At 39.4% G+C, this 25,933-nt stretch overlaps 4 pseudogenes; all 4 read left to right on the top strand.

The window, feature by feature from the left end:
* The first annotated feature begins 8,498 nt into the window (after positions 1 to 8,498).
* Positions 8,499 to 8,969, top strand: LOC149153648 (N-(5'-phosphoribosyl)anthranilate isomerase 3, chloroplastic pseudogene; annotated as a pseudogene).
* Positions 8,970 to 9,263: 294 nt separating this feature from the next.
* Positions 9,264 to 10,171, top strand: LOC149153647 (uncharacterized; annotated as a pseudogene).
* Positions 10,172 to 14,024: 3,853 nt separating this feature from the next.
* LOC149153646 (N-(5'-phosphoribosyl)anthranilate isomerase 3, chloroplastic pseudogene) lies at positions 14,025 to 14,495 on the top strand (annotated as a pseudogene).
* A 319-nt stretch (positions 14,496 to 14,814) lies between these two features.
* Positions 14,815 to 15,865, top strand: LOC149153645 (uncharacterized; annotated as a pseudogene).
* The last annotated feature ends 10,068 nt before the right edge of the window (positions 15,866 to 25,933 follow it).

Here is a 25,933-nt window from a genome sequence, read left to right as displayed (position 1 = left end):
CTATAATTACAAACAAAATGTGAATATTAGCATGCATATAGGACAACCATATGATAGTCACATATGCATGAACCGCATGTAGTGCACTAGTATATATTAGGGAAAGTATAAATTTAAGTTGATGAATTGAGTATCAAAATAAATTCCTAAATAAATATATTGAGTGGAGCCCTGATATGTAAACCACACTTACATACCTACATATATATGATTAATCCTTTAAATAAATAAATAAATATATATATATATATAGATATATAGATATGATAAAGGTAATGAGATATATATTAATTTATATTTAATTAAAGTAAATAAAATTATTTATTTAAATATTAAATAGAGAAATATGTTTAAAATCTATAAATAAAATAATTTAGTTACATTAGAAATTAAATGTAATAAAATATTATTAAATCTTAAACTAAATAAATAAACCATTTATTAGATTCATTTCAACTGCCTCTATCCAAAAACAAACAAGGGTCAAGAATATTGTGGAGGTGACAGTGAAGAGGACTAAGAAAACGGTGGAAGGAGGAGGACGACAACGAGGAGATTGGGAGACGGTGGAGTTAAGCATATAAGGGATTGGATGAGATGAAAAGGGGAGGAAGATTTTGGGGGTAAGTCTTACAGAGAGGGACAATAAATTTTAATAGAGTCAGACATTGAGCCGGATTATTCTTGGAATTTTGGGCACAAGGGCTAGAAGATTTGTCTTATAGATCTAGGTACCATATAGGTAGACCCCAGATAGGCTGGAAGGTAAAGGACGGTTTGGTAACCGCAGTAGCAGGAACAACAACACATTCAATCGATTACCAGGTATTCTCCTGAAATTTAAATTCTTCTTTAAAATTTAAGTTATTGTCTGGTTAAAATTTCAAAATTAGGGCATTATATTGTTTGGTTAAAATTATAAAGTTATAGGTTTTAGAATAAGTTCTCTGGTTAAATTTCCCAATTTGGGCTTTACAGTCTCAAATGGTTGTTGTTGGTCTAGCAAGGTGAGGACTGGTGCATAGTAAAGGTGGTGTTTCAATTCAATGGATGCCTTTTGTTGTGAATTAGACCAAAACAATTACTTGTGTTATGCCCTTGTTGACTTAAAGGCCAAGTGATATGAGAGAACCCCAAAATAAATCTTTGATATAAATTAGATATGCCCAAGAAGCTACAAAGCTTGGTTAGAGTCATTAGAGTCAACCAATCCTGAATGACCTAGATCTTAGTTGGATCCTCATGCACACCTTGTTCATCAATTATGTAACCCAAATATTGGACCCGGTCCATGCCAAAGGAGCAATTCTCCAGTTTAGCGCATAACTTGTGTTGTCGCAAAGTGTGAAGGACCTGTCAAATATGTTTTGAGTTCTCTACGCTATTCTGTTTAAGATGAGGATATCATCTAGATATACAACCACAAACAATTTGGTGAAAGGCTATAATATGTCATCCACTAGCCTCATAAAATTTTCACGGGCATTCGTCAAACCGAAGGGCATGACCAACCACTCAAAGAGGCCCTCCTTGGACCTCAACGTAGTCTTCTATACATTTGTGGGTTCTATTGTAACTTGGTGATAGCTGAACTTCAAATCAATCTTACTAAACTACTTGACCCCCTTGAGTTGGTCAAGAAGGTCATCAATCCTTGGAATTTGGTATCTGTTCTTAACTTTTATTTTATTCAGAGCCCAATAATCAATGAAGATACTTCAAGTCCCATCCTTCTTCTATAAGAGTACAATTGGGCTCCCACAGGGTGAGGAACTTGGTCAGATGTGCCCCTTTTGTAGCAACTACTGGATTTGTTGCTTGATTTCATCATTTTCCATAAGAGAGTGGCAGTAAATTGGTCCATTAGGTAGAGGTGCACCGAGGGTCAAATCAATCAAATTATTGACCTGACAATGAAAAGGTACCCCCATGGATGAGGAGAAGATGTACTTGTACTCTTCCACGACCTTATCCACTTGCTTCTGCTAGGTGGAGGAGCCCTATTTAGAGGCCATGGATGTGGCAACAATCTTCCCCTTATTTTGAGAGTGAATCAAGAAGAAGAAAAAAATCCCAATCTAGGATATGATGTTACTGCTTTTCTTAGTAGAGATCAAAGAAATGGCAGCAAGCAGGGCTACCTATGCTATCCTATATAGTTTCTACCCAAAATTATAATAACAGTACGAGGTTTGGACTCAAACACAACACACATTTTCCACAATTATGGTTGGCCTAATAAAACATCACAAAATTCAAAGGGAGAAACATCGTGTAACACCTCATCCATGAAAGGATTGATGATGTAGGGCAGGCAGCACTATTGACTGACACAGAGGACTCACCCTTGGTGAAGCAACTCGATGGTGTATGGTTGTGGGTATAGTGTTGCCGGCAGATCCAACCACTTAATGACCTCCAATGAGAAGAGGTTCTTTTGAATCCTACTGTCAACAATGAAACGTAGTGGATCACCCTTCACGCACATTTTTGAATGGAAGAGACACTCACCTTCCTCCAAATCTTCAGACACGCTTTGCTTGAACTTGGTGGTAGCAACGATGGTGTTGGGGTCTGCATCAATGATTTTTTTTTCCCTTGTTGGGTTCTAGCTTAGAGTTAGAACCTGTGTCTAACTCTTAAGCTTTTAGCTCAGATACCAATGACTGCTTTGAGCGACATTCATTTATGTTGTGAGCGGGGCTCTTGTGGAATTCACACCACTTTCATATGTATTTATTTGTCTCCCCATTACTGTTATTTTCCTACGGTTTCAATCGGTTTTCCTGGAGTGCTCCACCATGGATATATCGTTTATTATGCAATTTGGGGGTGCCCTTTCCCTACTTCAAGTTCACATATCCAAAGTCTCACTTTTGTTTAATTTCATTTCTAAACTAATTTATTTGTGCAGAAAACTATGGTATTTGAGCACCAAGTGTCACTAAGAGTCCTTGATACCCAACTCCATGAATAAGATATGAAATACATTCATGAACTTTGGCACTTCTTGCTCCCTTTTTTGTCGTAGTTTGGTCCATTTTATGTAATTGTCTTCATAGCTTCCAATAAGGTAATATTGTTCCTTAACAACATCCCGGAAAGTGTTCCAAGAGGGTGCAACTCAAAATAGTGGGGATTCCTCCCTGGACCTTTACTCACAGTAAGTTTCCCACAAGTACTTGACATGGGGGGTGGCCTTTCAGAGTGCAAAAGTAATATTTTCTCTATCATAGAAATTATGGACCAAAAAATATCCTTCTAGTAGGTTTAACCATTTATCTAAAGCATTTTCATCTATCTAACCTTCAAATATGGGAATATAAAAGTTAATGTGTACCTTGAAGGGGGAGGCACCTCCATTGGTATTTGCTGAAGGATTTGGGAAAAATTATCCACAATCTCATTCCCTTGTCACTCAAGAGCTTCTTCGATCAATAGTTTGATAGGATTTCTTGCTCCCTTGTCTTTATTTTTTTCCACCATGGGAGGCTGCTAGAGTCAGCAAGAATGACCTTGCAATGGCTCAAGTATTTCGAAACCCAACTCTTTATACCCCACCCTCATTGGGTACATGCATAGAAAAATAGAGAAAGAGTGGACCGCTCTAATACCTTTGATCCGGAATTAAGAAGAGAATGAAATGAAATAAAAATTAAAATAATAATAATAAAACACAGACATATAGTGAAACTAAACTTCAACTAATAAATACAAATGTTCAAAATTGTTAACATGCATAAAGAAAGAAACTAGCTTGAATGGTGGTAGCTTATCTCTGAGAAGAGATGTGATGGTTGTGAGCCTTCCTGAACTGTGTTAAAATGAGGCCCAAAGGCCTTTTTATCATGAATACACAAGGAGAAACCTTAAACGTCCAAAACCCTACCCTTGGGAGATGAAGGGCCAAGGGTTTATGGGCCCCATTGGGGTAAGTTGGAACATCAACTTCCTTGGCTCGTAACTTTGGCATACAATCTTCATTTGGCACACATGATATCCCTTTATAAAGGTCTACCTGAGGAGAGAAACTTTCAACTAAAAATATTTACCTATTTCCCAAAAAAAAAGTCGTTTAGGGCCTCAAAAAGGCTCCACAAGTTTAGGACCTAAAAACTACCAAAAATAGAAAACTACCAAAATAGGAAACTATGCTAAAAAATAGAAAATTGTGTTGTGAGCCAAGTGGAATAGGTGGGTGGCCACCAATATCCACTTGGATCACAAGTAGGTTAATTCAACACTTGGATCCAGTAGTGTGGGTGCTCTCACACATGGTACATGGATTATTTAGTGTCATGTAAGTAAATACATTATACATTGTAACCATGTAGAGTTATTTCATAATATTATAAAACCATTGTCGAATAATCAATGAATTCCATTGTGACATTAATTGGTTCAAAATCATATTTTCATTGTTGCCACTGAAGTTATAGGTTCATAGGACCAAAACCTAAGGTGTAGTACATAGTTGAAAATCAGGATAAGACTTCAAAGCTAAGCCTTGAACTTAGGCTTGTCTCTTCTCCTTTTAGAAACAAGTTGCTAAAGGAATTTATTTTGTGAATTGTTCTCTTCATTGTTCACCTAAATCCATCTTAAAATGTGCTTCATATTTCCCAAGTCATCACTTTCTAAGAAAAGAGCATTCCTTTCAACATTATGGCTCAAGATTCCTCATAAACAAAGTGGATAAGTTTCTTGAGGGCAATAATACATTTTATTTATTTATGGACATGTTATGGATATGATTTTGGAACTTGGGTGTGTTCTCAACAAGTTTTTGTAAATAATCGAGCTAGGTTCTTATCACTGACCTAATCCATTAATAGGTATATTCATTGTAATTATATGACGGAGTTTTCCACTTAAATACAAAATGTGATTGTGATTATTATATTGAGCATTGAAGAATAAAAAATAAATTGAGAATGTAACACACCCCCTTATTTACCCCAATAAGGAAAGGTGGTTACTATGGAGACTCAATTCCCAATGTTCAGTCATGAGAATGGGATCTAAAAGTTTCATTTTTTTTTTACTATAGTTTATCAACTTTTGGAATTTATGTCGTCACCTTGACATGCCACGTGGTTTCAACATTTAGCTCTACAATTATCACCTTGGCATGTCACCATTAGAATAATTATAAAATCCCATATCCTAGAATAAAATTATATTACAACTATGTAATAGGATCGCAAATAAATCCCATTTCATGTATACATAATAAGGTCCATGTCCGATCTTGTTGAATAATGTAACAGCCCCAGGTTTATTTTCTATGTAAATAAATTAAACCAAGGTCACAGGACATGTATTCTAAGATGAATGGAGGGGAAAACATTATAGTGGGCATCACTTATGGTTTACTATTGGCTATGGAAATTGGAAATGGCATTGGAAAACTTGAAAAGGGCAATACATTGTAATTTAATATGAGAAATAAAGGAAAATAGGAGAAAAGGGAGATGAAGAGACACAAATATGAATGCAAAGGAAAATTAAGGAATTGAAGGAAAAGGGGAAAAAGGAGAGAGAGAAAACAATATATGGCTATCTTGGTTACTCTTAGTAATTCTTAATCACTCTTACACAATTAGAGCATTCTTGAAGCATTCTAGCATTCACTTAGACATTGAGGCATTCTCACTTGGAATCAGAGAGAGAAAGCACTTGGATAGAAGAAACCAAGCAAAGGAATTCGTGGGCAATGAAAGAGAAGATCGGAAAAGTAGCGACAACAAGAGAAAATTGCAGGTAACAAGTTGCATGTGTGATTTCATTATCAAGATCTGAATGCATGGTACATGTAATTTCTTATTTGGTTTCTTTGTTGTCATTAGCATGGGATTTTCCTGGATTGACAGTGGTTTCAGCCTTGCCTTTCCATTTCCTAGATATCCATGGTGTAGTGGGTTCCTTGTTGTGATGAAGCTTTGGATGGTCGATAGACTTTAAATCCTAGTGAGGTGGTCTAAGGAAAATTCCCAAGGGTCAAGGCTAGGGATGGGCTTTCTCCTGGAACTCTTGACGGATGGGTGGAGATAGGAAAATTCCTCTCGTTATCGTGAAGAAAGTCAGAAGCATCCAAGCTTGTTTGGTGTTAGTGATTTCTGGACCAGTTTAGGTGAAATCACTGTGGTTGAGGGTTGAGGTGGTTTTGCCTCTAGAAGCCCTGGTTGGTTATATTTTGGTTTAACCCATATGATCCCACATTCATGCTTTGAATATGGCACGAGGGTGATTGGCTGAAAGAGATATTTGGTTCAGCGCAATATATGGTCGAGTGGTACGTGGAAGTCATTGACTTGGTTGGCTTTATGCATATGTTATTATGTGTTATTTCTTATTCATATCAATGAGCACTTGTATGGATTATTATGTTGATTTTATGACTGGTTTGTCATGAATTTTTTCTGGTTAAATGTTGGTTATAGGAATGATACATTATTATGTATAATGTGCTCTTGTTACAGATCTGTTGTAACGGTTGCAACACCCTCCAAAATTTTGGCCTGCACTCGAATTTTTTAGCCTACTATGGATCTTATGATCAATCGTTCCTTAGTCACTTATTGGTCAGTTGATGATTTCAAGCCCCCTTCTCGGATATCAAGTGTCGTTCACGCTTTTACCTTTATATAGCAAGTGTCATCTTCGGGCATGGGAGTTATCGCTTGTCATGCAAAGGGGAGTTTTCGTTTGCATCAAGGGGAAATATTTGGGAAAATGAGTTGCTCTCGTAATATAGACATTTTTTTCACTCATTTCCAAGGTTTGACACACCATTACACAAGTGTCGTCATTATCCTCACAAAGTCCATCAACAGGGCCGCACTTGTCGTAAGTTGCCACAAATGTTGTTGCATTAAGAGAATTATGCTTTCATATGTTTTGTATGATCTACGTTGTATCACCAAGTATCTAAGTGTGTGGTTACAGTAAAGTTCTATCATTGTTCACATCGGTTCCACTGATCCCACACTTAGCCAAATTCTGGAGGATTCTTAGCAACCTAGCCTCATCCAGCCTTCCTAAACTGCACACTTTGCATCTGCAACCCTCAATATTTTTCCTTGTTTATTGGAACTGTGCAATGCGCAGAAATTCCAACCTCCCTTTGCCTCCAAAACTGTGCAGATGCTTCCTCCAGTGTCCTTCCCTCAGTCGAAGCTCACTGCCTTCAGAAATTGTGCAGTTATGTCTTTCAAGCCTCTCAGCTGCCCAGTCCCCCTTGCCTCCTGAAACTATGCAATTTTTCCTCCCAGGGCCCCATCCTGCAGCATCCACTGCCTACTTGAACTGTGAAATTATGTCCCTTAGTGGGCACTATGCAAATTTTTCCCTCAGTGGGTACTGCACACATTTTTCCCTTAGTGAGGACTGTGCAGAAATTTCCTCAGTCTAGCCTGAGTTGTGCATTCTCAGTGATCAAGCTCAACCCTTGGTTGCTTGAACTACGCAACTGCATAGTCACTGGGCCTTCTCCCCTAACCTGTCACTCAGTCCTGACCTAGTTCATGAATCCAAGTGCTCTACCTTATGCTAGGGGTTTATCAGACTGATGTCATCTTGTCATGAGTAGATTGTAGACACAGGAATTCGACCATGCTATGGCAAGATTATGAAGGACACGAAGAAGGAGGACATGCTATATGACACTTGAGGGGTTGAGGAGAAAAGATAATCATCATATCAGAAGACCAAGGAAGCCATGCACAAAACCAGAGGTAGGTTCACCCCACCTAATATAGGGTGATCAATGTGCTTTGTCTTTGAATGGTAAGCAATGTTCTTTGCCAAGAAAATTTCACTTTGGCTATTGTTAGAGTCGGTCTTATCAGTCCTCCGTCAGAGATCAAAACTCTTTTTGCATTTCATTTTTAGGCATCTCACTTGATTCATTTAGTTGCATTCTGTTAGGGGCATGCCATTGATTGACGGAAGGGTCTCTTCACCTGTTTCTCTCATGGTTGTACCTGTTGGTTTGGTCACAATTTCTCAAAGATCATCAAAGTTGATTTCAGTCATTTACAGTCATAGATGGTGTTTTGGTCAAAAAAGCAGTGTTTCAGTTTCTAGGTCTAGGGTTTGGTCTTCAGAATTTCAAATAATGCCCACAGGTCATGAGGATGTCTTCAAATAAGTTTTCATTTCAAATGTTTTCGTCATCATCTTGCTGGACTATGAATTTTCTTCAAAACTTTGTTTTGAAGAAAAATTCATCATTTCATTTTGTAATAAATTGTCATGTAATTAGCAAAGTTTTCAATTGTGAAAGTCTTCAAGAGCCGTCATGATCCTCTGTTGAAGTTCCAGCCATCCATTCCCTACAAAAGAACAGACAGAAAGGATATCATCAGCCCAAAAATCAAAGCAAACAGTGAATTGTCAAAGCTACATTTCTCATAAAAGATGGATCAATTGCTGCAATAAGTATTGGTGCCTTGCTGCTAGGTTTTGGCTGGAAGAAGTCAAAAGCATCAAAGAAGATGTCCAGGGTCAATGATAAGACAATATGTATGCATTTACATGCTGGTAGAGATTCTTCAGTAGGCATGTTTTCTTCACTAGACTCAGCTGTAGATTCTGATGAATCTGTTCCTCTGGTAAAGATGTGTGGGATTACCACTGTCCATGATGCAGTTCTTGTCGTTGAAGCAGATGCCAAGTTCATAGGGATGATTCTATGGCCCAAGTCAAAGAGATCAGTGTCACTAAATGTTGCAAAAGAAATTTCAAGGGCTGCAAGGGAGCATGAAGTGGAGCCTGTGGGAGTTTTTGTGGAAGAGAATGCCAATGAGATTGAACAAGCATGTGATGCAACTAACATTGTTTTTGTACAGCTTCATGGAGAACGTGCACGTGGTGCCATTTCAAATCTGATACAACATCGCCACATTATTTATGTTTTGCATGCCAAGACCAAAGAGAAGCCACTCAAAGTAAATTGGTTGAGTTAGTGTGCAATTTGGGTGAAGTTCGAGGAAACTTGGCCTGCGTGGCACATCGAGCAGGTGGCGTGGCGCACTGGAGGAGGGCGGCGCATTGGGCGCCTCCACGCAGTGTTAATTTACATGGGCGCGGTGCATCTAGGAGGCGCGGTGCGTTGGGTATGCCGCGCTGCGCACACAGCCAAGACGCTAAAAAATTGCCAAAACCTTCCTCCATTGCCCAAAACACGCACGAATTTGATGGGTTGAGCCTCCATCATCACTCTTTGTCCAAATTTGAACGCCTGCATCACGTGAAGGGACTTCTAATCAACTAGAGAGAAAATCTAAAGTGCTAGTGAGATTCTTGTGCATTTTACCTGCAGAAATTGGACCTGGCAGTGAATGAGGTATTTATAGAGGTATTATTTAGAACCTTATTGGTTTAGTCAAAAGCTAGTAGAAGCAAACATGAGGCGGAAAGGTGGATATGGTGGTTCCAATGTCAATCCACTGGTTGCTACTCAAATGCAGCATATTGCTGCCCAGAGAATGCAACATAATCCTGGTCTGCATGCCTTTCCTGGGAGGCCTGATGTTCCACCATTGGATGAAGAGCAGCGCTATATGTCTTCAAAGGCAGAAAGTCACTGGCAGTGGGAAGGAGGCGATCCAAATGTGCCAAATATGCCTCCTCACATATAAAGAAGGTCAAGGTCCTCCTGAACCAGGCAGTGGAAGCAAGATTCCGACAGGTCCTGATGCAGCTAGCTCCCCATTTTATCAAAGTCAAATTCCAAATCCCAAGGCACAACAGGAAAAAACGAGCATCAAAGATGTGAAAGGATCTGAGCATGAGAAAGAAGTGGATGATGGGTTTCAAGATCCATCTATACCTCCGACAATAGAGTTACTTGAGCAGAGATTTATGGATGATATTATGAAGTTGACAAAAGATCAAATTGATGCAGAGGATGAGGAAAATAAGAGGCATCAGGAGCGCACTAGAGAAATTAATTTTCAATACCAAGAGAAGTTAAGAGCCATGCGAGCTTAACAGTCTAAATATCGAGAAGAATTTTTACGTCGAGAAAGCACAGATGCGTCAGCAACAGTATCAACAATCCAATCTAAGTCAATTTCAACATAGTGTTGGTGGCCCAATGGCTGGATACAATGAAAATGCTCACGAACCTCGTGGTCATGGCGGTGGTCTTGGAGAAGGAAGGTGAAAAGTCAAAAACCGAAAAGAAACAAACGAAGAATATCTACCACCGCAGAAAGATAGGAACGAACTACCTATTTCTGTCTTTAGTCATGATTCCATGGGATCCACGCTACATTTTTTCCTTTTAATTGGTCACCAGAGAAAAACAAGATGTAACGCTGCTCTTTTTTAGAATAGGTGGTTGGCTTTCTAGCTTCTATTAGTTAATGATTAAACAGTTCCCCATTTGTGTCGATTTTTTTTCTCACCTCTAGGCTTATTAAATGTATTGTAAATCATTTGTAAGGGGTTGGAGTTTCTGGGAGTAGTGTGGAGGAAAAATCCAATGCTTTCATTGTACAGTTTGGCAGAGGATTAATGAAAAGATGCAGCTCTGATTTATGAGATCCATGTGGTGTGAGTTTGGCATAAGTGTTTTCTTACTGTTTCATATGTGTTTTGTGATGTTTTACATTTCATTCATAATCATTTCCAGCTGAATGCTTTTAAGTAAGAAAGGTAGAATTCAGTTTACTGCTCTGCCTTGGGAAAGCGTTCATGTTCTGTATGGCTTCTTCTGTCTGAAAAGGATTCATCACACATGCCCTTTTCAGCCTCTCAACTGTCTTTCCATTCCATATTATTCAAATTTGATTGCTAAACTTCCTTCCTATCTTGCCTCATGAAACAATCTGTGTCTTTAACTTAATTCCTCCAGCTCATGTTGTTCTTTGTCCCATACAGCCCTGAAAACTCAATCATTTATTAAACTACCTCTTTCATATTTATTTACTAGCCTAAAATCAGTATCGAATTTAAGTCATCTTAGACCCCATTAAGTAGTTTTACTGAGATTGACCCGAAGAGAGCCCTCTTCTGTCCTCGTAGGGCTAGCTACGAGGCTGAGCATGGTTTGATGTGGACCTAGAACCTTGCCTTTTCAGCCTGAGGCAAATCTAGGCTCTAACATAGTGGCGATCGTACTGGGGAAGAAAATGGTTTACTTGTAGATTGTCTTGCCCTAGTACATCTATCAAGTTCAGATCTGATGGTTGATGGTGAACAACGATCAGACATCAGAAGGCTGAAATCATTCACCTAGCAACTTCATTCACTGAAAAATCCAGAAATCAATGCTTCATGGTGATTCCACTGCAGGAAGATCAGTAGCTTTAAGGTTTTCAAGATGGATCGGGTTGCAAGAAGATACACTCCCATGAGCCGAGATCACATCCCAGGTTTTCCAAATAAAATGCCCAAGGTGGATTGGCTTCAGAATTTGCCTATGTTCAGAAATGTGGAAGGTAATGACGATACTCTTCATCTGGTGAAATTTCACATTCATGTGCATAAATTAAAGATCAATTTTCCTGAAGACTGTTTGATGAAAATGTTTATGGCTACTCTAGAAGACGAAGCCCGATCTTGGTATGAAAGTTTGCCACCTGCTTCTATTTATTGTTTAAAAGATTTTCATGCAATATTCTTTGAAAGGTATAAAGAATCATATCCATCCTTGGCTTTAGTTCAGGACTGTTGTAGCCATGTTCATAGTTTTATTGAAGATCTTGAGAATTTTTATGGACATGATGACTTGATGGATGGAGAAATCATGGAAGCATTGTATGAAAATCCATTTCAGCAGCATAAAGAGAGTGATACTTATCAAGATGATCAGGAAAATTTGCAGCAGGATCAAGATTTTAGTACGGTGGAAGATGAAGGAATTTTGCATCTTGACAGTCAACAGGAATTACATGAAATGGATCAGCAGTATGAGGAAAATTTGTACACTCCTTCACTTGAAATTAATGAAGACAATCACTGTTTGAGCAAGAGAAAACAAAAAGTATTATCTCCTCTGTCTGAAGACAAGATAGATCAACTCTTGAACGGCTATGTTCCAGCTCAAGTTAACACAGATCTACAGTGTGCACATGGTCAAGAAGGTGATGGTGGAACTTCTTCCTCTTCTGAAAAGGTTGAAAGTCTTGTAAGTAGCTTTATAGATCAGCGGGTTGAAGAGTTCCATATCGCTGAAAGTGAGGAAAGAGAAAGTGTCGTTTCAAATCTTTCCATAGAAGAAGACAGCATGCAGGGAAGTCAAGTTTCAATTTCAGAATGTGATAACGTTAAGTCAGCCATTTCAGATTGAGAGACAGATGGTGATGACCAAGAATACCTTGTGTTGAATCTCACGAAGGAGAACTCTGCTGTTGAAATCATCTGGAATAAAGAAGACAGAGCTATGCATCCAACTGTTTTCATGTCATCAGAACAAAGCCTTCATAAAGAGGTAATCCAGTCAGGTCAAGTAAGTGAACAACAAGATGAGATCTTTGTTCAAGTAAGTGAAAAAGTTTCCTTGGATGAATCGTTGGTAGATGATAGAAGTGATAGTGTTGGGTTTCACGAAACATCTGAAATTTCTTTTCTCATGATTGATGAATGTAATGAGAATCTGGCTGTCATATCATATGAGGATGACCTACCATATATTCAAACTACAAAAGATCAGACCATTCAGGATTCCATTTTAGATTCTTCTTCCTATGTCTCATGTTTTGAAATGTTCTTTGAAGAGGAAATCTGCTCATCTACTTGTTCAGAATTTTTTGAGGACCAGGAACACACTTTTACTGAAGTACATTATGAAGGAAGATCAGAATCAAAGGAGAAAGACACCTTGCTCTTTCAGCAGGAGGAAAGACTTCATGTTTTTCAGGATCCAATGGCAGATCTGTTGCAGTCAGCAGTGAAGGTGATTATTGCAGTATTCAGTGATGAAGGAGATTATGGTCGACTATATTTTTGGATGCCCAGTTACAAGTATCTACTGTTGACCAGAAGATCTGATCAGGAGAATCAATCAAGAAGGCATCTGCTTGATTGGTTACATTGGCATTTTGATATAGTTTGATGGTATATTGTCTTGTAAGAAACGCAGGTGGTCATGTACTACCACCAAGCTTTAAGTTTTAAGTTCAGGTCTTAGTATTTTGAGTTAGTTTGTTAGAGTCAAGTTTTTTCAGTCATTCCAGTTTGCATCAAGTTAGTTTGAGTCAAATTTTCAGTCAGCAAAGTAGTTAACAGTCTGGTGTTGATTTGGACTCCATTGCCCAATGGATGAAGGCACTGTCTGCTCACCCAAAGATCTGCAGTTCTTGGCACCTCCAAGGAGCTGGAGCTACCATCCCCATTGGAGCCAATGTTAGAGTCGGTCTTGTCAGTCCTCCGTTAGAGATCAAAACTCTTTTTGCATTTCATTTTTAGGCGTCTCACTCGATTCACTTAGTTGCATTCTGTTAGGGGCATGCCATTGACTGACGGAAGGGTATCTTCACCTGTTTCTCTCATGGTTGTACCTGCTGGGCTGGTCACAATTTCTCAAAGATCATCAAAGTTGATTTCAGTCATTTACAGTCATAGATGGTGTTTTGGTCAAAAAAGCAGTCTTTCAGTTTCTAGGTCTAGGGTTTGGTCTTCAGAATGTCAAATAATGCCCACAGGTCATGAGGATGTCTTCAAATAAGTTTTCATTTCAAATGTTTTCGTCATCATCTTGCTGGACTATGACTTTTCTTCAAAACTCTGTTTTGAAGAAAATTCGTCATTTCATTTTGTAATAAATTGTCATGTAATTAGCAAAGTTTTTCAATTGTGAAAGTCTTCAGGAGCCGTCCTGATCCTCTGCCGAAGTTCCAGCCATCCATTCCCTGCAAAAGAACAGACAGAAAGGACATCATCAGCCCAAAAATCAAAGCAAACAGTGAAGTGTCAAAGCTACATTTCTCATAAAAGATGGATCAATTGCTGCAATAAGTATTGGTGCCCTGCTGCTAGGTTTTGGCTGGAAGAAGTCAAAAGCATCAAAGAAGATGTCCAGGGTCAATGATAAGACAATACATATGCATTTACATGCTGGTAGAGATTCTTCAGTAGGCATGTTTTCTTCACTAGACTCAGTTGTAGATTCTGATGAATCTGTTCCTCTGGTAAAGATGTGTGGGATTACCACTGTCCATGATGCAGTTCTTGCCGTTGAAGCAGATGCCAAGTTCATAGGGATGATTCTATGGCCCAATTCAAAGAGATCAGTGTCACTAAATTTTGTAAAAGAAATTTCAAGGGCTGCAAGGGAGCATGGAGCTGAGCCTGTGGGAGTTTTTGTGGAAGAGAATGACAATGAGATTGAAAAAGCATGTGATGCAACTAACATTGTTTTTGTACAGCTGCATGGAGAACGTGCACGTGGTGCCATTTCAAATCTGATACAACATCGCCTCATTATTTATGTTTTGCATGCCAAGACCAAAGAGAAGCCATTCAAAGTAAATTGGTTGAGTTAGTGTGCAATTTGGGTGAAGTTGGAGGAAACTTGGCCTGCGCGGCGCATCGAGCAGGTGGCGTGGCGCACTGGAGGAGCACAGCGCATTGGGCGCCTCCACGCAGTGTTAATTTACATGGGCACGATGCATCCAAGAGGCACGGCGAGTTGGGTATGCCGCGCGGCGCACACAGCCAGGACGCCAAAAAATTGCCGAAACCTTCCTCCATCGCCCAAAACGCACACGAATTTGACGGGTTGAGCCTTCATCATCACTCTTTGTCCAAATTTGAACGTTGGCATCACGTGAAGGGACTTCTAATCAACCAGAGAGAAAATCTAAAGTGCTAGTGAGATTCTTGTGCATTTTACCTGCAGAAATTGGACCTGGCAGTGAATGAGGTATTTATAGAGGTATTATTTAGAACCTTATTGGTTTAGTCAAAAGCTAGTAGAAGCAAACATGAGGCGGCAAGGTGGATATGGTGGTTCAAATGTCAATCCACTGGTTGCTGCTCAAATGCAACATATTGCTGCCCAGAGAATGCAACATAATCCTGGTCTGCATGCCTTTCCTGGGAGGCCTGATGTTCCACCATTGGATGAAGAGCAGTGCTATATGTCTTCAAAGGCAGAAAGTCACTGGCAGTGGGAAGGAGGTGATCCAAATGTGCCAAATATGCCTCCTCACATATAAAGAAGGTCAAGGTCCTCCTGAACCAGGCAGTGGAAGCAAGATTCCGACAGGTCCTGATGCAGCTAGCTCCCCATTTTATCAAAGTCAAATTCCAGATCCCAAGGCACAACATGAAAAAATGAGCATCAAAGATGTGAAAGGATCTGAGCACGAGCAAGAAGTGGATGCTGGGTTTCAAGATCCATCTATACCTCCAACATTAGAGTTACTTGAGCAGAGATTTATGGATGAGATTATGAAGTTGACAAAAGATCAAATTGATGCAGAGGATGAGGAAAACAGGAGGCATCAGGAGCGCACTAGAGAAATTAATTTTCAATACCAAGAGAAGTTAAGAGCCATGCGAGCTCAACAGTCTAAATATCGAGAAGAATTTTTACGTCGAGAAAGCACAGATGCGTCAGCAGCAGTATCAACAATCCAATCTAAGTCAATTTCAACATAGTGCTGGTGGCCCAATGGCTGGATACAATGAAAATGCTCACGAACCTCGTGGTCATGGTGGTGGTCTTGGAGAAGGTAATCCAGGCTACCCAGGAGGTTATGAGTTGTTCAGGGATAGAATGGCATACTATGGCAATGTTGGACATCCATTCAACAGAAATTTCTCTTTATTATACTTCATATCTATACGCATAAATGCTGTATGGGAATTGGCACAGAGTTTATTACTGCATTACATTAAAGGAAGGTGAAAAGTCAAAAACCAAAAATCAACAAACGAAGAATATCTACCACCGCAGAAAGATAGGAACGAACTACCTATTTCTGTCTTTAGTCATGATTCCATGGGATCCACGCTACATTTTTTCCTTTTAATTGGTCACCAGAGAAAAACAAGATGTAACGCTGCTCTTTTTTAGAATAGGTGGTTGGCTTTCTAGCTTCTATTGGTTAATGATTAAACAGTTCCCCATTTGTGTCGATTTTTTTTCTCACCTCTAGGCTTATTAAATGTATTGTAAATCATTTGTAAGGGGTTGGAGTTTCTGGGAGTAGTGTGGAGGAAAAATCCAATGCTTTCATTGTACAGTTTGGCAGAGGATTAATGAAAAGATGCAGCTCTGATTTATGAGATCCATGTGGTGTGAGTTTTGCATAAGTGTTTTCCTACTGTTTCATATGTGTTTTGTAATGTTTTACATTTCGTTCATAATCATTTCCAGCTGAATGCTTTTAAGTAAGAAAGGTAGAATTCAGTTTACTGCTCTGCCTTGGGAAAGCGTTCATGTTCTGTATGGATTCTTCTGTCTGAAAAGGATTCATCACACATGCCTTTTCAGCCTCTCAACTGTCTTTCCATTTCATATTATTCAAATTTGATTGCTAAACTTCCTTCCTATCTTGCCTCATGGAACAATCTGTGTCTTTGACTTAATTCCTCCAGCTCATGCTGCTCTTTGTCCCATACAGCCCTGAAAACTCAATCATTTATTAAACTACCTCTTTCATATTTATTTACTAGCCTAAAATCAGTATCGAATTTAAGTCATCTTAGACCCCATTAAGTAGTTTTACTGAGATTGACCCGGAGAGAGCCCTCTTCTGTCCTCGTAGGGCTAGCTACGAGGCTGAGCATGGTTTGATGTGGACCTAGAACCTTGCCTTTTCAGCCTGAGGCAAATCTAGCCTCTAACAGCTGTCACAGTATATCCTTATAGATCCTTGTACTAACCCCATACTTGAACACAATCTCTGCAACCAAACTGCTTCCTTGCTTGCATGAGTGGCTGCCATGCATTCTGCCTCTGTAGTTGATAGTGCCACTACGGATTGTTTCTCGCTCATCCAACTGACTACACCTCCAAATAGGTTAAACACATACCCACTTGTAGATCTTCTCTAATCCAAATATCCAGCCTAGTCTGCATCAATAAAGCCATGAATATCCAAAACTATTTCCAATCCTGGTCTTCCTTGGTAGCACAAACCATAATCACTAGTGCCACGCAAATACTTGAAAACCCGCTTCACTATTATCCAATGCTCCTTCACTAGTTTTGACATAAACTTGCTCAATACTCCCACTGCATGTGCAATGTCTAGTCTAGTACAGACCATCGCATACATCAGGCTACCGACTGCACTTGTATATGGAACACAGGACATGTCCTCTTCCTCTTCTTGTGTCTTGGGACATTGTTCAGCAGATAACTTTACACCTACAGGAATAGGAACCTTCACCGGTTTACTATCCTACATATTAAACCTCTGCAATATTGTCTCGACATACTTCCTCTGGTTTAACCAGAGCTTCATCTTTGCCTGATCTCTTTTAATTTCCATGCCCAAAATATAGTTTGCAACACCAAGATATTTCATGTCGAATTTGGAGGACAATTGGGTCTTCAAATCCTGGATAATTTCTTTGTCATTTCCAACCAGCAACATGTCATCCACATACAATACCAGATAAATAACATGGTAACCAATTAATTTAAAATATACACAGTGATCTACTTTTCTTCTAGTGAAGCCAAGTCCCTGTATAAGTGTATCAAATTTCCGATACCAGATCCTTGGCGACTGTTTTAGCCCATACAAAGACGTATTTAACTTGCATACCAGTGCTTTCTTACCCTTCATCATAAAGCCTTCAGGTTGCTTCATGTAGATCTCCTGTTCCAGATCCCCGTGGAGAAATGATGTCTTCACATCCATATGTTCTACCTCAAAATCAAAAGCAGCAGCAACAGATAAAAGTAATCTAATAAAAGCTACCTTGGCAACAAGAGAAAAAATATCACCAAAATCAATTCCCGGCACCTGGGAATAACCTTTTGCTACCAACCGAGCTTTGTATTTCTCCACCTCTCCTTTTGCATTTATCTTCTTCTTGAACACCCATTTGTTGCTAATGGGTTTCCTTCCAGCCGGCAACTCCACCAAATCCCAAGCCTCATTTTTGTGCAAAGATGCCATTTCATCAACCATGGACTCTTTCCAGAGTTTTCCATCCTCTGAATCTACTGCTTTGCTTCCTTCACAGTTCTGGGATCATCATCAGTAATAGATAAAGCAAAATTTGAATAGAAATCAGATGGGCTATACCTTTCTAGTTTCCTTCTTTCTCGAACCGATCTTCTCACAACCGGAGTTTGTGGCTCTTCATCTTCTGATTCCTCTTCTGTTGTAGGGTCTGATTCTTCCTTCTTTAGCTCAAGCTCTATCTTCTCATGTTCCTTTGATGGGACTTCATGTTTAATAACATTTTTCACCTCTCTGAACACCACATCTTAGTTGTACACAACCTTCCTTGTTAATGGGTTCCAAATCTTATAACCCTTTAAACCATCCATATACCCAATAAAGATGCACTTTTCAGATATACTATCCAACATTGTTCTTTTCTCCTTTGGAACATGTACATATGCATCACATCGAAATACCCTCAAATGTGAAAGAGAGGGTTTCTTACTAGTCCATACCTCTTGTGGAGTCTTATCCTCCAATGCTGATGAAGGTGATATGTTGACCAGGTAACATGCTATCTCCACCGCCTTTGCCTAGAATTCATGTCCTAACCCGACACCACTGAGCATGCTTCTTTCCCTTTTCATCAATGTCTTGTTCATTCTTTCTACAACTCCATTTTTCTCAGGTGTGTGTGGAGTAGTCTTATGTCGTGCTATACCACACTTCTTACAGAATTCTTCAAATTCCTTGCTGCAAAACTCTCCACCATTATCTGTCCTCAGCACCTTTATGTTCTTCCCTGTCTAGTTTTCCATCAGAGCCTTAAATTCTTTAAACCTGTCAAAGACTTCAGATTTCTTCTTGAGGAAATATATCCATGTATTCCTTGAGAAGTCATCTATAAATGATACATAGTACATAGACTTACCGAGTGATGGAACCTTCACAGGTCCAAACACATCACTGTGCACAAGCTCTAATATATGTTTTGCCCTCTTACCACCAGAGGGGAAACTCACCTGATTCTGCTTCCCATATACACAATTTTCATAGAAATCAAAATCCAGAGAGCTATTAGTCATACCTTCTACCATACCTTTACCATGAAGTATTCAAAGGCCCTTCTCTCCAATATGTCCAAGCCTTTGATGCCATAGCATGGTCTTTTCTCCAGAGACCACTAGATTTTCTGCTCCATTTTCAGGAACCACAAAACTGTTGCACCCATCAATAACAGTGCTACCTTGCAGCTTGTACAGAGTTCCAATCCGAACTCCCCGCATCAATACCAGTGCTCCCCGAACCATCTTGCAAGTATCTTTCTCGAACATTGTTTTTACACCTACATCATCCAGCTTGCTTACAGAAATCATATTTTTGTCCAATGCAGGAATATGCAGAACACCCGGAAGTGTTCTAACCCTCCCACCTTGGAACTTCAACTTTACTTTTCCACGACCAACGACTCTAGCCTTCCTATCATCCCCTAAGAAGACATCAATGCCATCATATTTCTCATACTCGCAAAACCACTCTCTATGGGGAGTGAAGTGAAAGGATGCACCTGACTCAATAAACCATGCCTCATGATCTACATGTGTACTTGAAGAAGCCAAGTATACATCCCCACCTTCATCTGAGGTGGTTTTCGCCTCTGCAGAAGGAGCATCATCAGATCCCATTCCTTTGTCAGGAACTTTAGATTTACAATCCCTTTTGTAGTGCCCTTCCTTTCTGCATTTTTAGCACACTTTTACAGGTTTTCCTGGGGATTTAGATCTCCATCTATATTTAGATCTCCCACTCGACGGCTTATTTTTGTTTCTGTTATGGGACTATCCTCGTACAGTCAAGGCATCACCATTCTCACTCTCCATATTTTTCTGTCTCATCTCCTCCGTCAACAAGGATGAGACTATTTCATCAAACTGCAAGGCAGTTGCATTGCTACCTATTGCAATAACCAGACTATCCCATGAATCTGGTAGAGAACACAACAAACTGATGCACTTATCTTCATCTGAAATTTTAATATCAACAGATAATAACTGACTTAACACAGTATTAAATGCGTTCAAATGGTCTGTCACTGAGTCTCCATCTTTCATCCTTAGGTTATACAGATTTTTTGTAGGAACAGTTTATTCACCAAATACTTAGATTGGTACAAAGTCCCTAACTTGACCCACAAAGCCTTAGCCGTAGCTTCCCCTGATACATTCAGCAATACAAACTCTGAGACACACAATCGTATTGTGCTCTTTGCCTTCCGGTCCAACTTCTTCCATTCTTCATCGAACACTCTCGTTGGTTTAGTACATGGATCTACCGCGATCCATTGATCTCTATCTACCAACAAATCCTCCATCTTGAGTTTCCATAACTCAAAACTCTGACCATCAAATTTTTCAATCTCTATCTTTCCATTGCTCACCATCTTCTTTCACCACCAGAATCGATCCCGCAGATCTCCCACTAAATAGGGTCTACCACAAGCCTGAGTGAAACCCCTCAGCAACAAAGGCGTCCCCTTGAAGCCAAAATAGCTCTGATACCAAATATAGGTTTTAACCCTGTACAGAAATTACCTACATACTAATTCTAAAACCTACAATATGACACTTAAGGGTTTAAGGAGAAAAGATAATCATCATATCAGAAGACCAAGGAACCCTAAGGTATGATAGAAGATCGGAGATAAAGACCGCATGAAGACTCCATCTGATTCACAGCCCTTTGGAGGGTAGGTACGAAAAACAAAGCACATATTTCATGAAGTTGAAATGCACCTCTTAGTGTCATATGAAGGAAATATTATCATTGTCATATCATTATGTCTTCAATGACATGTACATTTGCAAACACTGAAATTCATTCCATGTGTTTCTGCTAAGTGCTTCACTCCCTTTCGCAAGATAGACAAGATGTCATATTTATGTATATTGGTTGTCACACTTTATGCATAAGCTCATTCGAGTGGTTCCAAGGGCTCATCTTTGAGTTTATGAGTTTTCCTAAACATGTAAACACATGTCGCACTCATTCAAAAAGTTTTGAACGTTGTCACACAAGTTTTTTCACAGTCGTCATAAAGTTTATCTTAAGTGTCACACTTGTCATAATTGGTCATGAAGCAGTCACACACAAGTGAAAGTGTTGTTCATGTGTTAAGGGTGATCAATTTATTTGATTCATCAAGTATTCTAAGTGTTAGGACACAGTGGAAGCTTCATCACTTCACCTATCAGTCTCACTGGTCCAGCACTTGGCTTTTTCCGAAGAAGCTCCCTCACCCTTCAACTTGGCTTCACCCAACCTGCCTGGACTGCGCATTGCATAGATACAGTCAGCAAGATCTGACCTTGACCCTTGGATATGTGCAATGTGCAGTTCATGTCCCCCAGGACTACTGCATTACGAAATTCCTGAGCCCAAGACCCAGCCTTCCCTTCCAGAATTGTGCAATATTTTTAGTCAGGCTTCCCCTCCAGAACCGAGCAGAGGCTACCTTCAATAGTCCTCCCCTCATCCTGACCCACTCTCTCCCAGAACTTCACAGAATTCAGTCAACCTTCCTATCTAGAACAGTGCATAAATACTCCATAGTGGCACCTCCTTCAGCTAAACTCATTACCTCTCGCAATTGTGCAGAGATTGTCCCTCGACACAACCTGGACTGCGCATTGCGCAGTTCCAAGACTCGAGCCTCATCCTTGATAGTTGGGACTACACAATGCGTAGTCACTGAGCCTCCCTCTTCAACCTACAACTCAATTATGACTCATTCTTTGAAGTTGAATGCACCATCTTAGGCTAGGAGGTTTTCGGGTTGATGTCATCCCTTCATGAGTGAATTGTAGATACAGCAAACCGGCAAGATGATGAAGAATGAGATTAAGGTGGAAGACATGCAAAGTACATTCTTGTAACTAAGCATTCAAGTTGATCCATCAAGGCAAAGCAAAGGGACACCAACTCGTGACCACAACCCAAAACTTGAGATCTTTGAGTATTCCTGTCACCAAGCCATGAGGAGGTGGAAGACAAGGGTATGATAAAAAAGGCATCACTCACAGCAGCAACAGTGGCCTGACACTGCCACATCATCATTGTGGACCATGTACATTATAGTCAAATGTATTTTAAAGTGGAAATCCGAAGGACACACATGAATATGGAGATTCATGTAAGTTGAAAATTCATAGGAAGTTAAACAATCATGAGGGTAGTCAAAGAGTCGCAAAGGGGAAGCATCACCCGTTGGTTATATATGCCCCCTCATTGTATGAGCAAGGGACTTTTCACCTTGGTTCCTCCCACAAGGCATTAAACAGAGCATCTAGTTCTTTGAGAAGCAAGGAGTGGCTCCAATGTGATGTACATTGTAAACATGTGTCTTGAAACTTTTTCTTAATAATAGAATCCTTTTAAGGCCGACACATTCTTCATGCACGAACTATGAATTTTTGTAAGACTATTATGTGGACATTTTTATTTCATGTTTTCTTTCACATGTACCAAGATAGTTGAACTATTTCGGCTATTTTAGTGCTTATCTAATTGAGAATGTGTTGTAATGGTTGTTATTAATGTCCCATCCTTGTGGACTATTCTACAAGATACTATATAGATCTTTCCTTGATGTTGGTTATAATGACCATCGCATCCGTTGTGGACTATTCCATTGGATGTTAGATGGAGCTTTTTGGTTCATGTGTGTCTCTTTCTAGGTGGTACTATTACCTCTCACTTTTATCCCCCCTTTGTAGTAGAAGAACCCTGACACAGCTGCAACTGCACACTCACCAGGCACACCTCCCTTGCTTTTCAAAGTCACCATTGCATCACTCTCCTGTGTTGACAGCTAGAACCAAGGCAAAACTTTAAGGATTTGGAAACCGGGATTTTATACCGGATGGGACTCCTACAACAAACAGTGTGAATTATAATTTATACTTCATATTGGGGAGATACCCTTTGGTTGACGGATTTCCAACACTGTTAAAAAAATGGCGCTAGAAGGAGGGCTAGATGACAGGGTGTGCCCGTTGAGTCTGGTTTGAATCTCTTATTTAAAATGGCTCTTCCCCAAATCATAATCACTTGATGTTTTTCTAAAGAGCTTAATTGTACCATCCATGCGGAATTTATTCATAACCTGTCTGAATTTAAGTTTGATGGTGAGGGTAAATCAATTTTTCGTGAACATTTGTTTCAAGTTGTTTGTCTTTGTCTTTCTCACAGAATATGTTCCAGAGATGTCATGGCCAGATTAATCACCCTCACATTTGAAGGTCATGTTAATCGATGACATCATACATTGCCCACTACTTCTATCCATTCATTCAACCAACTTCCCAAGAAGCTTCATAAAGCCTTCAATAAGTATAATTATAGAGATGTTTGTTGAAGAACCAATCTTTTAAGAATTAAGCCTAATGAATCAGTTCAGGATTTTTCTAATCGATTACTTCACCTCTGTTATGAAATTCTTAAAAAACATTTGAACTAGGATTTCTTGAAACAATAGTTTGAGCGCTTGGTTCTTATCTCTTCATACGATGAACCAGAACCTCCTGATTTTTTTGCTTCCCCGACACTTGTGAATCATGAGGTACCTCAAATTTCAGAGGAGGAACTTACTTCCCCTTTTTTTCTTTGTCCTCCTCCCTTTCCAGTCTCGATGTGGGTGCCTCCTTGCGATGGTTATAAAATTGGGAAATCTACAAATCAAATCTCCAGCCCATCTTCTCATTCTTCTTCCACTTTGCATGATTTAGATTCAATGGAGGAAAGTCCAAAATGGCTCATGGAGCCTACAACAATGACTAACTCCTCCATTTCACAAGATGTTGTCACCATTCACAACTCTAGTCTCAAAGTTAATCCACATTTCTATTGTCCTCTATCATCTACATATCTTGACTCTTTGTACCATGACCTACTTGATTGATCTGCTCCACCAGTTGGTTCTTTACATTCTCTTTTATCTCAAGCTGCTGGCTCAAATTGCGATCAGGTACAAATCAGTCACATTACGCAGGTAGAGTACCAGAAAGGTGAAGATGCTTTCAATATTTCCTCTCTTTTTCAGAATGTCCCATGTCGAGATATTGTGTTTCCATTCTTGAATGGTTCTTAATCTTCCAATCTCGGTAGAGAATCCAATGCAATCAATTCTTTCAATAAACCCCCAGCCTTGGGTAGTGATCATTCCAATGATTGTAACTCTATTTCTGTATGTCGTGGTGACTGCCCAAGTACATAACATGATCTTTAGGTTTCTTATGACAACTTTAATTTAGATCTAGAATCTTGTTCGGTCAAAGTAGATGTTCATCTCAAAACTTACTCTTATCCTCACTATCCCATGTGTCCTATCATTCGCCATACATATACTTGTGAAGGAGATACCTCATGCTCTTTAGTTTCTTCATTCGATGAGTTATCCCCTTGGTTGACACAAGGCAGTGAGGTTGTACATGATAAAATTAAAAATGGTGAAAACATAGAGAACCCTTCCCACACCTCATCATATCTTCTCTTGCATGAGGAAAACTCTTGAAATCAGCGTGCTCATGAGATCTCATCGATTAATTTATCTTTGAATTTGTGATCAGAAGAGTCTTCTGATTTGAGCAATTTGGTTGTTGAAGTTGAAAAATCTGGTAAAATTTGTGACAGAGATGGTTGTTATCCGATGAGCAGTAGTCTTACTAAAACTAGCAATAGCAGTTATCCTCAAACCATGCATGATATGGTTCAAACTTCAAAATGTGATTCTACAATCCTGGGAAGTTCCGTGACCTACCAGGGAGTTGAGGCAATTCAACTTCTGTTGATGGTTATGTCAAGATCTCGCAACTCTCGTAAGCCCCTCGAACTAAGTTAGAGTTGGTTTCTCTCGCACAATCCACCTCTTTGCATGGTTTCACTCAATGTAAATTTCCTTGTGAAAAAAGTTTGGTATTCCGGGTGTGACCTTATTTTGAAGATTTTACTTCTGACCGAATTCAAGATTATGTTACATCTCATTCATCTTCATACAAATCTCTCGCATCAAACTCGGGTTGGGAATGTGCATCTCTCATAGAGTCATGGAATTGTGAAGTTGATCTTTCCAAGGACTATCTTTGCTTGAAGGAATCATACTTTTCAAATTTATCCCTTAATGATCAGCTCCTCAGTCTTCTTGCCAATTTTGTATTGCAAATTTGTCCTCTCATCGCACCACAAATCCTCTTTAGTAATACTGAATGCACAAGTTGTCAGATGAATCAAGTTCTTCTCCATTCACCATGCCCCAACTGGTCTCATGCATTTGTGGTGCTAGCATCCTTTTTTAACTCTTTTAATGACTAAAATGCTTGTACAATTTTTCACCAGTTGCAAGAAAATGGTTTGTCATATTTGGCTCCCAAGGAACTTGGTTCGGTTGTTCATAGCATCCATGAGACTATTCAAATTTATTTTTCTTCACTTATTGCAAACTTGGAATTTGATGCTTTAATCAACACATCTGATCATTTTTCTTTCTTTGGTGAATGTCATTCAACTTACCATTTTCCCATCAGCACATCCAATCACATTTGTTTCACACCCCTTGATCTTCGTTGTTAAACATATCTCTATTCATATTTTTGTCAAGCATGCGAGGCATTTCAACCTTCGCTGATGGTTATGGCAGGTCCTCACTGTCTTAGCATGACTGCTAAGAATGATCAGATCTAATTTCCCTTATAATATTCCCATCGTGATCCCACTCCTCTAATTGAAAATTCATCTTTTCCAATATTACGGGGTTTTCAAGAGGGCCATCATGAATTTTATGATCCAATCATTGAATG

Source organism: Pinus tabuliformis, chromosome 9, assembly GCF_031772625.1.
Source record: "Pinus tabuliformis cultivar Carrire ecotype Pingquan chromosome 9, CPIR1, whole genome shotgun sequence".
NCBI classification, from domain to species: Eukaryota; Viridiplantae; Streptophyta; class Pinopsida; order Pinales; family Pinaceae; genus Pinus; species Pinus tabuliformis.
Note: the sequence above shows the minus strand (reverse complement) of the source record. Positions and strands in the feature narration are given on the sequence as shown.